This window comes from Rutidosis leptorrhynchoides, chromosome 3 (genome assembly GCF_046630445.1).
Source record: "Rutidosis leptorrhynchoides isolate AG116_Rl617_1_P2 chromosome 3, CSIRO_AGI_Rlap_v1, whole genome shotgun sequence".
NCBI lineage: Eukaryota > Viridiplantae > Streptophyta > Magnoliopsida > Asterales > Asteraceae > Rutidosis > Rutidosis leptorrhynchoides.
The window spans coordinates 498,380,513-498,391,032 of record NC_092335.1 but is presented as its reverse complement, the minus strand read 5'-3'; positions in this window follow the sequence as shown (position 1 = coordinate 498,391,032).

The following is a 10,520-nucleotide window of genomic DNA, read 5'->3' as shown; positions in this document are numbered from 1 at the left end:
AGTAAATAATATAATTTATTTATTAATAGATAAAATTTTATATTAAATTTATATAATAAAATATACTTTTATATATATTAAGTAATAAAATTTATAGAGTTCATTTAATATCATAAAGATAATATGATAGGTATTATTAAAGTAAGTTATTATACGTAGTAAAATATGTTTATATCACATATTTATTTGATAAAATAATATCTATAATGAAAGTAAGTAAAAGTTGTATTATTTTGTAATAATAATTATTATTATAAAAATATCAATATTTATAATTACTAAGATGACATTATGATAAAACGATAATTCTAATTATGATAACTTTAATATTTACGATAATTTTTAATATTATCTTTAAAATAATAATTCTATTTAAAATAATAATAATGATATTTTATAGTAACAATGACATTTCTATTAAAATGATAATTTTTGTTAAAATGATAGTTTTAATACTAACGTTACTTTTAATAATAATAGTAATGATAAAAATAATAAGAACGATAATTTTATCTAAATCAATATCTTATAATATTTTAATTTCATCATGATACTCTTACTCATTATTTCCTAATCGTTTCGTTTAATAGCTTTTAATCGTCTTTTATATCGTGTTCATAATAATGATAATAATAGTAATCAAAAAAATTAGGTGTTACAAATATTTGTTTTAATTACACTAATATTAATAATGATAGTTACTATAACATTATTAACGATAATACTAATAATTATCTTAATGATAATATAGTAATAATAATAATAACAATAACAATAACCATTTTTAAATAATGATATATATATATATTAATAATGATAATAATAATAATAATAATAATAATAATAATAATAATAATAATAATTGGATAATAATAATAATAATAATACTAATTATACTTTAACGATAATAACGATAGTAATAATAAAAAAAATAACAATTTTTAATGATAAATCCCTTTTATTGATAAAGATAATAATAATGATAATAATAAGATAAAACTAGAACGACGATAAAAACGACGATAATAATAATCATTTTTAATAAAAATATCGAAAATTCAATTGATTATAACTTCTAATCCGTTCATCGAAACCATTCGATATCTAAAGGAAAAGTTCTTAATTTTTCGCTAGCTTTTCAAGGACATGCATATCTTATACCTTATCTCAACCGCAAGTATAACTAATTCAAGATTCAACCTAACCTGTCTAAGGGCAATATCAAAAGTACAAGCATGCATAATCCTAAATACTCAAGCACTAGTCAGGGATACACTATTAGTATGTAAAAGTTAAATTATGAGTACTCACGTATCAATATTGAGATTCAATATTGCAGGAAAGGTACGTAGACGCAACGGAAATGATAAACACTATATTGACCTCACGAGCATACCCATGAACCATACTCAATCACCTCCATAGCTATAACCCATAATTTCTTTAGTCCTATCCTACTCGAAAAACAATTTCGAAATCACTCGGACAGCACTCCGTCGTAATATTTTATGTATACTAATAATATCTTGAAATAATACGGAGTAAATATATATATATGTAAATCGATTGAGAGAGTTTAGAGAAAAATATTTTTAAGTTTCTATGAAATAATGAAACCTATTAAATTCTATTTATAATAGATTTTTGAATTATTAAAGTGAATTATTAAAGTATGAATTATTAAAGTGAATTATTAAAGTATGAATTATTAAAGTGAATTATTAAAGTATGAATTATTAAAGTGAATTATTAAAGTATGAATTATTAAAGTGAATTATTAAAGTATGAATTATTAAAGGGAATTATTAAAGTTAAAGTAAAGTAAAAATAAAGTAAAGGTAAAGTTTAAGTATAGTAAAAGTATAAAACTATGTACGTATAATACGCTTATAAATACATATAATATTAATTAAATCGTTATATATATTTAATAAAATAAAATATAAATATCGTTATCTTTATCATACTAGTTAAGTAATGAGTTGTCAAAAGTGGTTCTAGATATTTATAAAAGTTATATACGTTTTAATAATAAAGTTCTTTTTAAACTGAAAATGTTTTTGTACGTTTGAAACTAAATAGATCAATCGAGTCTTTATGAGATTCAATCTTCCATTATCCTTTGTCTAGTTCTCAATGATTGACAATTTGTTCTTATTTATAAATCACTTTACCATTTTTCGAATATTGTTAAAATGGAAAGATTTCTCAAATCAACGTGGGCCTTTCAACAGAGACTTGTAATCATAATTCAATATATCTGATAATTCAATCATTTGATCTTATCTTCTAATTCCATTGATAAACATTTTGAAACAGATACAATCATATAAAGTATTTAATCTAATATTTTGTTTACGTTTCAAGTTATAATATATATACACATATACATATATAATCATATTCGTTTAATGGTTCGTGAATCGTTGGAACTTGGTCGAGGTTGAATGAATGTATGAACATAGTTTAAAATTCTTGAAATTTAACTTAACAAATATTGCTTATCGTGTCGGAAACATATAAATATTAAAGTTTAAATTTGGTCGGAAATTTTCGGGTTGTCACAGTACTTACCCGTTAAAGAAATTTCGTCCCGAAATTTGAGTGGAAAGGTCGTGAATGATAATAAGTATGTTTTCATGATGCATACGGGCTGAAAATTAGAGTTTTATCATCAGCGGATAATTTGGATAAACAATCCATTTATATGAAGAGTACGAATGAAGCTAACATAGAAGAGTGAAATGAGTAAGTGTAGATTCATCTTATCATTTGACGTAGATATGATTGATTCCCAGATTTCAAGGGATTTGAAGAAAATCTTCTTAATAAGATTTGACTCTCCGGTAATCAAGGGAATTAGGATCCGCTTTAAATGCGATCGTCCATTTTAATTGTTCTATCGGAGATTTTCTTATAAATTCACCTCCTTCGTTTCCTTACAACTCACACCTTCTGTTGATGCATTTTATGCAAGTGCCTAGACATCTACCCACGTCCATTGCAGGTACAACAGTTTACAGGCCACCATGATTGCTCGTTATTATCCTATCCGTGTTTGTATGTGGTTACAGGAACTGCAGAAACGAGATTTAGATGTTTAAATATGTTAGACTTAGTCAGACGTACGAGTGAAGCCTCACTAGTACGGCTGACAGGCTCATACGCACGGTTGATGCTGAGCTAAGTCACAATTACAACCTAAATGAGAAGACAAGAGTGAGTGATCACCCGTACGGCTGACGAAGCCAACTCGTACGTGTGATGAATGAATCGTATGGGTGAGTCAATAGCAGGGGTATATAAAGTCTTATGTTCTTCATTTTAGGTTAAGCCTCTCATTTGTTACACATGCTCAGATCTAGTGAGCTCCTCCGATTCTCTCTCAGTCCAAATCACCCATGTGGTGAATAATAGCTCTAGTTGTTGATCTAATCACACTTGATTTAGTTGTGGTTTGACTAAATTAATCAAAAAAAAAAAACTTAACCTATTCACTAGAGGGTTTGATTCACTTATTCCGCCATTGTGTGAGTTAAATCTGTTGATTTCTAAGTTCCTAGTCATGTTTCATCACCTTCTATTCTTTTCCCCTCAACTCATATTTTAAAGTATTCATCAATATGCTCCATCCAGTTCTGATTCTCGATATACTTCTAACTTTCATATCGGTCATTCTTCTTTTTCATCTACCGCCGGAAGAATTTATTTACTTCTACTATACTCTTGGGTTTATAGTGTTTCTAGTTCTCGCGTGTCTTTATATTGCTATATACATCGATATATATGGTTTATAATTTCTGGTTTGTCGTTGGGCTTTATATGTTCCCTTATATTTCAAAGTCTCTGCTTCTGTCTTCTATAATCATTATCATTCACAGTTAATGCTCTCTTTTATTTGCTGTAATTTATATCCCAATTTCTATTTCAGAGTTTTGTCCTTTCGTTTCTTCTTCTTGCTATTAAGCACCGCTTGTAATGGTCCAGAATTCACAGATATGAATTTCGGAATGAACATTGTTAATGTTCTAGGAAGGAAATTGTGATGGCACGATCTTGACTTGTCAAATTACTAGAATACCTTGGAAAAGGCCGAATCATCAAGAAATATTTTCTTGATATATTAGAGGTTAAATAGAATACAAGAGTCGTATAACATGGCACATGATGATGTTATGATCTGTGAATCATCACGTTCCATTTAGAAACTCAATATGACTTACTGTAATATAATCACATTGATCAAGTGTCATTATATTATACTAATTCATGCTTCAGTTCCCAACACTACTTCAAAATATTTCTATTTTAAACTTGAATGTTTCAGAATTTAGAAACTAAAATAGTTTCTTTTATGATGTAATACAGATAGCGCGAAGAGGTAAATGATTTCAAATAAGAAAAATTAAGAAAATATCTTCAGAAATATGGAGGATATTTATAATGAAAGATATGATGATATTTTAGAATTTCTAATATCAGAGGATGATGAAGAATATTGTCCGCAGGAGTTTAGAGTCAGGAGCAAGGTATTCGTTAATGACTTCAGCAGGTACTGAATCATTTGGATCCTTTGAAGTCAGGTTCAGTCTTTGTAATTTGTCCACAGCCTCCTTCCTACTTTGCTCAATCCGTTTTCCAGTTTCAAAACTTCTCTTTTTCTGCGCTTTGCCGGCACACTTCATCATTATCATCCAGCTTTTACCGTTTAAAGTCGTTTATAGTTTTTGCTGCTTCATCAGCATTTTTTCCATTTTCGGAGAACCAATTCGTAGTTCGGAGTGTTTTTCAGAAACTTCACATTCAAATTAAGTCCAGAAGATAGACGTTATATATACACATATAACTGTTGGCGTAGACATGCTACGAGATTTCAAAATACTGATTGCTAATTCCCAATGATTCGTATGGCAATTCTCATTACAAGATGCGAATGAGTAAATGATGGGGTTTCAATGAATAATTATAATGACTTTTTGGAGAGGCTAAAGTCAAAGGGTAATGAAGTTGTTCGTACATCTGCTAATAATGTGGTGGAATGTAAAAGGTTCCCTGGTAACGATGGTGTATATCTCAAGGTTATAATAAGGTTAGTTTGACTGAAAAGTCGAAGTTGACTTGCTGGAGCTGTGACAAAACTGGCTACTTTGAATAGAAGTCGCAAAGTTATTTTTGCTAATAAATGCCAAAGAATCTGACGCGGATACGTTGTTTAAACTTTTACTTTGGTTTCAAGAGTTTTTCGGGTACACAACTGTGGGTAACATGTGGTTGGATCATCATCTCGATTGCTCATCATTCGAAGTGTCTTCAGAAATTTTCGAAGGGTTTGAACACAGATTGTAATCGTTAACATACATTTGATGTTCTAACATAGTTTTGAAGTCAAAATATAGCTTGTGAAAAATGTAAGGATCTAAGAGTGATGATTTTGGTCATATCTCAAGTTGAATTTTGAAATTTCAAAATCAGAATATGTAATTAAATTTTGAATGAGTATGGTTGTTTTGATTTCTATAAAAGAATGTATATTGTTGTGAAAGTAGGGAGTATAATGGATGATTTGCTGAATCAGATTCGAAGAATGTAACATATTAATTGTGAATTTATATATCTTTCGGGCATTACCTATCCGTTAAAAAAAATTTCACAATTAATATTTTGTACAAAAGAATTTTATTACAGTCTTTATGAAAATATATATATGTATATTTTCTTCAGATGTAACATAGATTTAATGAGTTAATGTTAAATTAAACTCATTTGATTTACAGTTGAAACTAGAATTGAATAATCCCTAAAGGCTTTAAAAAGTACATAACTTTTACGCAGTATTTCTTTAATGACATTGAAATTATGAATCAATACTTCGTTATTTGTTGATGTATGATGTTCGATTCGTGGAATTCTTGTGAATTTCGCAAAGTACGAATGATGTTATCTGAAAAGTTTCGGGTACATCGATGATGAAAGTGTAAAATCAAATATATACTTGATTTATTATGAATTAGAATTTGTTGAATTGCGACAGAGATTGTAGTTAACGCTGGTTAAGTTGCGGCCGAAGGACGTACATTATTGCATATTTGTAATATGAATTAACCGAGTAGTTAAGATTCACACACAATAGCTTAGCATGGAAAGATTTATTTCAATATATATATATATATATATATATATATATATATATATAATATACATATAATTTCTTCAGAGGGAATGAGTTAATTCTTCATAACTCGTTGATACAATATACACGTTATTGATTCGTAATGATGTCCACAGTGATTCTTGAACTGACGGAGTTTGTGATGTTATCGGTGTTGTTGATTCGGATGTTGACTGTACTGACGATGCTGGTAATGCTGACGGTACTGTTGATGCTGTTGGTAAAGCAAGTTTAGCTTGTTAATCACACACCATTGTTGTCAGGGTTTCTACTCTTCCTTCTATAATTTTGGTTCGCTTAACTGATTTATGGTTAGGGCTAGATTAGATAATCTCTAAGACTTTAGAGATTACATAATCGCCGCGGAATGTTTCTCCAATGAAGTTATGAATTAATACTTCGTCATTTATTGTTGTTGGTACTCCTTGGTATCTATGGTGCATATGACATTGATGCTCGTGGGACAGATTGTGAAGTTGAGGTTTAAGACGCGGTTGTGGTTGGAGGTGATAATGGTACTGTTGGCGTTGATGATGGTGGTACTGGTTATGCTGCTGATGCTGCTGCTGGTGTTTGTAATCTCTGCACCATATTCTCTAAAGCCACTACCCGAGCGCGAAGCTCGTTGACTTCTTCTATTACACCGGGGTGATTGTCGGTTCGGACGAGCGGATAAATAAAATCTAAAATTTGATGTAATATATAATCGTGACGAGATACTCTGGAAATGGGCGAGAAAATGGTGTTTTGGACAGGTTCGCCGGTAAGTGCTTCAGGTTCTTCTTCAAGAGGGCAATGTGGTGGATGGAAGGGATCACCTTCTTCTTGTCTCCAATGATTGAGGAGGCTACGAACTCATTCCCAATTCATCCAGAATAGGTGATGACTGATTGGTTGATCTATTCCGGTCACACTGCTTTCGGAGCTTGAATGGGATTCCATTTCGGAATCTGAGTGACTTGAACTGATGACGAATTCCATTTCGTACGATTGGATAAAGGATTTTTTTTCCGATATGAAATGATTTTGGCTAACGGATGGTATTCTAGTTACATAGAATATATATATATATATATATATATATATATATATATATATATATATATATATATATATATATATATATATATATATATATATATATATAGATCAAAAGATTTCGTAGATTACGGAGGACTTTGCGGGATATGTCAGGCAAAGTTTAAAGTAACAGATACGATAAGATATGATTTAGCAGATATGCTAAGATATGAATTTTTGTCTATACACTATTCATGCAATCAATGCAGCAAGACATGTCTTAGACTAAAAATGATAAGCAGGTAATTTCCTGAGGATGATAAGTAGTTAATTTTCGACACAAAATGATAAGCAAAACTTTTGACATGCAGACACGGTCGAAGTCCAGACTCACTAATGCATCTTATCGACTTATCAGTTAGACACACTAATGCAGACCTGGTTCGATAAGACCACCGCTCTGATACCAACTGAAAGGACCCGTTCATATACATTATAAACGATTCACAATATTTGATTACATTGCGAGGTATTTGACCTCTATATGATACATTTTACAAACATTGCATTCGTTTTTAAAAAACAAACTTTCTTTACATCGAAAATTGAGAGGCATGCATACCATTTCATAATATCCACTATCCAACTATAAATTGATTTAATAATAATATTTGATGAACTCAATGACTTGAATGCAACGTTCTTCGAAATATGCTATGAAAGACTCCAAGTAATATCTTTAAAATGAGCAAATGCACAGCGGAAGATTTCTTTAACACCTGAGAATAAACATGCTTTAAAGTGTCAACCAAAAGGTTGGTGAGTTCATTAGTTTATCATAATCATTTATTTCCATCATTTTAATAGACCACAAGAATTTCATTTCCAGTTCTCATAAATATACGTCCCATGCATAGAGACAAAAATAATCATTCATATGGTGAACACCTGGTAACCAACATTAACTAGATACATATAAGAATATCCCCTATCATTCCGGGATCCTCCTTCGGACATGATATAAATTTCGAAGTACTAAAGCATCCGGTACTTTAGATGGGGTTTGTTAGGCCCAATAGATCTATCTTTAGGATTCGCGTCAATTAGGGTGTCTGTTCCCTAATTCTTAGATTACCAGACTTTAATAAAAAGGGGCATATTCGATTTCGATAATTCAACCATAGAATGTAGTTTCAATTACTTGTGTCTATTTCGTCAAACATTTATAAAAGCGCATGTATTCTCAGTCCCAAAAATATAAAGGGTAAAAAGGCAAATGAAACTCACCATACTGTATTTCGTAGTAAAAATACATATAACGTCATTGAACAAGTGCAAGGTTGGCCTCGGATTCACGAACCTAAATTAATTATATATATTTATGTGTTGGTCAATATTTTTCTAACAAATTAGGTCAAGTCACAGTGTACCACAATCCTAATGCTCGAGACTAATATGCAAAAGTTAACAAAAGTAAATTTGACTCAAAATAATTTCCAAAAATCTATACATTATTAATATATAGTTTAAATATCATCGTTTTATATTTTTAAATATTTTTAAAAGATTTATTAGAGTAAATAATATAATTTATTTATTAATAAATAAAATTTTATATTAAATTTATATAATAAAATATACTTTTATATATATTAAGTAATAAAATTTATAGAGTTCATTTAATATCATAAAGATAATATGATAGGTATTATTAAAGTAAGTTATTACACGTAGTAAAATATGTTTATATCACATATTTATTTGATAAAATAATATCTATAATGAAAGTAAGTAAAAGTTGTATTATTTTGTAATAATAATTATTATTATAAAAATATCAATATTTATAATTACTAAGATGACATTATGATAAAACGATAATTCTAATTATGATAACTTTAATATTTACGATAATTTTTAATATTATCTTTAAAATAATAATTCTATTTAAAATAATAATAATAATGATATTTTATAGTAACAATGACATTTCTATTAAAATGATAATTTTTGTTAAAATGATAGTTTTAATACTAACGTTACTTTTAATAATAATAGTAATGATAAAAATAATAAGAACGATAATTTTATCTAAATCAATATCTTATAATATTTTAATTTCATCATGATACTCTTACTCATTATTTCCTAATCGTTTCGTTTAATAGCTTTTAATCGTCTTTTATATCGTGTTCATAATAATGATAATAATAGTAATCAAAATAATTAGGTGTTACAAATATTTGTTTTAATTACACTAATATTAATAATGATAGTTACTATAACATTATTAACGATAATACTAATAATTATCTTATTGATAATATAGTAATAATAATAATAACAATAACAATAACCATTTTTAAATAATGATATATATATATATTAATAATGATAATAATAATAATAATAATAATAATAATAATAATACTAATAATAATAATAATAATAATAATAATAATAATAATAATTGGATAATAATAATAATAATACTAATTATACTTTAACGATAATAACGATAGTAATAAGAAAAAAATTAACAATTTTTAATGATAAATCCCTTTTATTGATAAAGATAATAATAATGATAATAATAAGATAAAACTAGAACGACGATAAAAACGACGATAATAATAATCATTTTTAATAAAAATATCGAAAATTCAATTGATTATAACTTCTAATCCGTTCATCGAAATCATTCGATATCTAAAGGAAAAGTTCTTAATTTTTCGCTAGCTTTCCTAGGACATGCATATCTTATACCTTATCTCAACCGCAAGTGTAACTAATTCAAGATTCAACCTAACCTGTCTAAGGGCAATATCAAAAGTACAAGCATGCATAATCCTAAATACTCAAGCACTAGTCAGGGATACACTATTAGTATGTAAAAGTTAAATTATGAGTACTCACGTATCAATATTGAGATTCAATATTGCAGGAAAGGTACGTAGACGCAACGGAAATGATAAACACTATATTGACCTCACGAGCATACCCATGAACCATACTCAATCACCTCCATAGCTATAACCCATAATTTCTTTAGTCCTATCCTACTCGAAAAACAATTTCGAAATCACTCGGACAGCACTCCGTCGTAATATTTTATGTATACTAATAATATCTTGAAATAATACGGAGTAAATATATATATGTAAATCGATTGAGAGAGTTTAGAGAAAAATATTTTTAAGTTTCTATGAAATAATGAAACCTATTAAATTCTATTTATAATAGATTTTTGAATTATTAAAGTATGAATTATTAAAGTGAATTATTAAAGTATTAATTATTAAAGTATGAATTATTAAAGTGAATTATTAAA